The sequence below is a fragment of the Ascidiella aspersa genome, chromosome 5 (assembly GCF_963924565.1).
Source record: "Ascidiella aspersa chromosome 5, kaAscAspe10.2, whole genome shotgun sequence".
Lineage (NCBI taxonomy): Eukaryota > Metazoa > Chordata > Ascidiacea > Phlebobranchia > Ascidiidae > Ascidiella > Ascidiella aspersa.
This window is the reverse complement of record NC_139451.1, coordinates 22,701,261-22,707,346: the sequence shown is the minus strand read 5'-3', so window position 1 is coordinate 22,707,346 and position 6,086 is coordinate 22,701,261.

Genomic DNA, 6,086 nt, shown 5'->3' with positions numbered 1-6,086 from the left:
TGACCACAAACGCAATCTGATTTTTTTTTTCACAATATTTTTCGCAATTAAATTGTATTATCTATAGCTTTTTTTATTTATGAGGTGGTTGTGTGACGTGATGCGTGAGTTGTGTGACGTGATTCTTGAAATATTCAACCCGCCAAATCATAAATACACCGTATAGTAATTTTCAATAATATAGGCCCCAATAGGTAATAGGTAACCGGCTAAACTTCGATATTTTTGTATCAAAATCCGAAAAACACGAACCACAGACAACTAAAGCGATGACAGGTGGTTAACCAGGGATGCAAAAATATAAAAAAAAATTCAATTATGACTGTACAAAAATCGGCAATAATCGACATATTTTTTGCATCATCTCATGTAAATGACTTCTTAAAAAAATTGATACTTTTGACTTAATTTCAAATTATCATGCCATGGTGTAAGTTTAGGAAGCCAGGATGACATTCCCATTCCTATAGAAAAGAACTCAAGCTATAAGACCGTAGTAAAAACGACTTTAACGTTGGAATAAAACACAGTTCGGAATAAGACCAAAATAGGTCTAATACCTAAATAGTCGTAGTCCCGTGTAAAGTGGAATAAGTCCTTAATCCGAAGTTTGAACCTTCACCTAATTTTTAACCCTTGCCCCAGTAACCCCAAACAGGGACAAACAAAACAGTACCATAACGGCGCTCGTCAAAATAGTCGCCTAAACAAACCAAACGGCCGATGCAATGGCTGATATCACTGTGTATTTGGCTTTTTATGTCGTTGATCCTATTACCACGGTATAATAGAATATTTTGCTTAAGATATTGTTGCCTTGTAGGTCTTAATGTGTGTTCAATAAGAAACTGATGTCACACCCTTTATGGTATAATTTTTAATTTTCATCATTATCCAAAAGGGCTGTTACGCAGCACGTTTTTATAACGTTAAGTTGGACTCAGTCTATAGCAAGGGTTGGCGTTGAAGTTAAGCATCTATATATGAAAACAACTGCCGGGTAAAAATAAAGTTGCATTTAATTTCAAACCAAATGTAAAACTTGAGCTGGCTCATTGTGTGTTCTAGTAGAAATTTTTTAATTTCTTGTTTTTAATTTTCTTTTTTTAGGCAGCGTTTAATTTTTAATGTGATGGTTAGTTTCAAAGTCTATTTCAGTTGCGGCTACAAAAACCGAAAGCACCAAACCAATGCTTTACGCTTGCGCAACTGAATAAACGTTGGTAACCAAATTGGCAAACATTTCACGATTCAAGTAGACCTAAAATAGCAAAACAACCACAACAATCTCAGTCTATGTGACATGCAAATAGCACAGCGCTCCGGTGTAACATTTCCTGCTGAAAAACTAGACTATAATATGGCACCTGACTTTAATTGTAAAAATGAATTACTTTCCTAGTTGAAGAATACAGTACAACAACAAAAATATACACCCGCAATAACGTTTCACAATTGACGACTACACAAAATTTGCTTAAAAGACAAATTTGCTTTTAGTTTATGATAATTCGCGAAGCAAGCTAGTGACTGCATACAGTTCAAGATTATAGTATGACTTGAGTAAAGTATTTTAAAGCTTTAAATTGCATAAACTTTCTGTGAACATTCTGGCAAGGGGTTGAACTGCAACGTTCGCTGCCTGAACTAACTGCATGAATAGGCTGAGCCTTTGTGTGGCGTTATGACCGGATGTAGCTAGCAGTGAGCTTATCTGCTGTGCCAGTTTGCACTTTTATTTTGTCCTAAGCCGTTCCACTGTGGAGCGAAAGCATTTACACGGCAGTTGTAAAGGCCGCAGTTTATATACCTGCACTATGCGCCAAGGTAAAATGCAACTTGGTATTAAAGATGCTCTTCAAAAAAGTTTAAATATAAGTTGCACTTTGCATATTAATGGTCGACAATTTTTATCACGTTGAAAAGATTGGAAACTCGAAAGAATTCATGTGCGTTGGTTCGAACGCCTGAACGTGAATTGCGTCATCGAATTTGTAACCGGCATAACTAATTTACATACAAACATGACTCGATGGCTGATACTTTACCTAACCGCCTGGTATCGTTATGTAGTAATAATTACAAATGTTCCACATACAATGCGAAACCAGAATATATCGTGTCAGTGATGTAATGGCATTGTATTTTAACCTGCTTGTAATTTAGTATTGATTTGAAACATTCGTCGGGCAACCTTGCTAGCCAAAAATACACTTTCGTCATGTTGCGCACTCCAAGCAAAAGTACTAAACGCACACAAACAATATGCAAAACATGCGACATTGCAAGTTTTGTAACCTCTTAAGGCAGCTTCTCCTTAACTAAGTAAAAATGTCAAAAATTACTTCTTGATAAGCATTAAAGCGTGGAATTCGAACAACGGGTCTATAATAAGACGAATTATTTCACAAATCTGCAAAGGTCAGTTGACTTCTAATTGGTAGAACTGAAAACAAGGGTAGGTTTTGTATCTCACGCACTTCACTATACTGGTTTAAAAAACTCGATCGTCGCTAAAATACTGTAAAGATAGTTACTAAAAAACTTCTTCCAAAACAAATGTCAAATTTTGGTGTAAAAGCTTCCAAACAATTTTTCCATTTTGGCATTTTTTACATTTGGGGAATCATCTCTTTGCAGCAATTAAAGGCTGCTGAGTCGGTTTCAAATAACCGTCCTACTCTGACTCTAAAAAAATGGTAAGCTTTGGAATCTCTATATTGGTACCAACATATTAGACTAATAAACTTAGCTGGATGATATTTAAATAAAAACAAAATATGATGTGGCAGTAAATAACAGAGAGAACACATAGCCTATTGTGACGTACAACAATACACTGTGCACTTCAGTCATAGGTGTTTTCCGGGTGTATGTATGTTTTCGTATACATAGTTAACTAATTGAAGTTGAAAGTTACACGTATGGGGTAAAAAACATTAGCCCATTTCTCAAAATAATGGATAATTTAGGAAAACTTTCATTTTTCGCCATTATCACAAACACTTGCATTAAAAAAAATACGATTTCCGATTCGTAAAACTTCGTTCTCCCCAAGGGGGTGATCCCATAATATGCAAAGCGCTTTGGGCTAAATACAATTTATTTTTTCTCGAAGATTAACTTGTTTAAAGTATAGTTTGTTGAGGCATGACCTGGTAGCCCTGTTGTGCAACAATTAGCCTAAAATAAAATAAAAACGCTACATCATTCTATTCAACACAACACAATGATATAAGGCTTTCACGCGATTATTAACTACAGTACATCAGGATGGCGAACCACCGACCAGCGATTTAAAAAAAAACATACTTGTCTCTCAAGAAATACAGAATCAAACATTTCAGGAAAGGATAAAAGTTCAATCAATTCTAACTGTGCTTTTTATCTAATGCGTGCAGAAAAGCGGACAACTGAAAGCATTTTGTTTACCGCTGTAAAATGTGATGGATGGCGATTCTTTTAGGAAATTAAAATAGCTCGCTAAAGAAAACTGAAAGCCCTTGTTAAACCATGCTAAAAAGCTGTTTGCCGAATTCCTGTGCTTCCATTAAAAAGGCTGCAGCTTATATGAATTGCTTAGGATTTTAATATTCTTGGGAACCTTCGTCTAAAAACCCTAAATTACCAACCCAAGACAATAAATAACACTTAGAGAGGACGCAGCAGCAAAGTTTCGAATTAAGATAGCATATAATGAAATATATGACCCACTTGCGCATTTTATTAGGGATTAAGATCGTGTTTGTGACCTGGGCGATGAAAAGGATTATCATCCCTGAACTACATGATAAAAGTCAAAAAAATAAAGAAAGCTCGCGACTAAAAATTGCTAAAAGGCCAACATTTAAGCGGCTACCGTTGGTTTGCCGACCACTGCCATAGGCAGACTTTTCTTTCAAAGGATCTATAGTTACATATCTCTAATGTCCACATTTACAAGCAAACTTATAACAAATTTCGTCAGAGATAAAAGTTATTCTCCCCGATGCCTTATTGACTTCCGTAAAACTAAAACTTTCCACGGTTATAAGGCCGTGACCGAACCCTAAGTTTACCGAAGTCATCAAAACCATGACGTAACATCGCACCGCGCCTCAACCTGCACTAGCAATAGCTCAGTTCACTTCCTGAAAACTGATCGCTTATGAAATATGCCTATCATATATGTCGCAAGTGTGATAAAGGGTATGGGTGAATGACCGGGCTGTTCGTGTGCTTTGCGTTTCAGCGTTAAACATTTACTAATAACCTGTCGCGTCTTTGCTGTTAGTAACAGAAGGGCGGCGATTTGTCGCTTGTGTATTGAATAAATATCCCGACCGCGTAGAATAGCTCGTATATGAGTCTGACTATTCATTCCGTGTTACAAGTAGCGAGTATAGAAAGCGTCGGTGTTAGCTTTTTTGACCCCTTTAACCCGGTTTACCCTTTGTGGAAAAGGGATGCTTTTGTTTTCCACATATATATTCGAGTTTTCTTATCACGGACGTTCGCAGCTTTCGTATCGATTTTATTGTCGATCAATGTCATATTTTTGTGTGTATGTGGGAGGGGGGGGGGGACAACCTTGATGACCTATGGAATTGATACACACAGAATATTTTACAAACCATTACGAAACTGGCTTAAAGGCGAAAAAATACATCATTTAACCAACTATTATTCACTTATTTGCTTGTCAATCGAAAAAAACAGCGGTTATATGGCTTGTCGCATTTAAGATGTTCGGGGTTCACATATTACAAAATTAAGTGGTCATGGTAGTTCACGGTTCAGAAAAATCTGCTCGAGTTTAAGAATTCTGCTTGACAGTACCTGGACCTATTTTTTAAATTTAAAAGTGATATATTGGCCAAACAGCATAGCCATTATTTGCAACATAAACACACGGGTTAAAATTGCCATCTTAATTTTAAGGTTATTTTAAAATTGGCCTAAATTTCGACAGAAAAACAGCATTTGGAGTTGCCTTTCGCACTTTTATGCGAATATAAAACCAAAATAGCAACCATTTACAAAGTGTTTTACGTCTTTAGGGTTAATAAAATATATAGTACTTTGTGTAAAAAGACAAAAAATACACTCCCAACATTATTAGCCTCTGAATTTTCTTCACCTTATAATATCTCCTGTCACACGTGCCGCGACTCTTTACTACTTTGCAGCGTTTAAACAGACTCGAAGCTTATATAGCGAGGTTTGGAAGCGATGTTTGCCGCATTCTGGAGGCTTAGGTACGGCAAACAGATGAGTTGTTATTTGTCCAAGCGGTCGCAATACAAGTTACAAGCATACAAAGACTAATGTTTTTGGCGCGCTGGCCCGCGCTTATGAGAAAGTTCGGGACGGTGACTCGCCCTGATGACAGACGGGCGAATTTGGGGGCAATGACCTGTCGGTTATTGGCCTAGCCTAGATCAACTTTGTACCAGCCCTCCGAACCATTGCTGAATTGCAGCCCCTGATCAGTCTATTTTAGAAGAGATTTTTTTTTAAAGTAACCCTTTATGCTATAATATAAAAGCCCGAACGTTCGACACACTGACATACTGTTTTCCAGCAAACGTTATGAACCAGGGTAAACATCAGTAAATTGTCTTGTGTACATAAATTAGAATCTTCCTTTTCCGTAACAAAATAGTTTTTATTCACAAAAGTCGGATTATCTTTATGGCTTGATTTTGTCTAACCTTAAAACTGGGCATCAACAAAAGTGTTTCATTTAGAGCTCAAAGTTGGACACCAGTAACCATAGTGCAACGAGGCAGGCCATCACATAAAACTATTATTATTTCCACACTTTTTTGGCTGAGCAGCAGGAGTTTATGCTTTTAGCTTTTGGACCGTATGTTACTAATGCAATGAAGGGTGAAATCATTGTAACATTTGTATGTTTCAATGAATGCTCCATTGTATTTTTTCCCTTTATTGTTTGCCTGGTATATATATTCGCCAATAGTTGCAATAATGTTTCCCTGAAGAAGATTGCCCGAATAGGTGGTCGAAACATTGGTACTTTAATAATATTTTGCCGGAAGAACAATTTTACAATAATTGATTTGTACGTTTCGCTTCGTTATTGT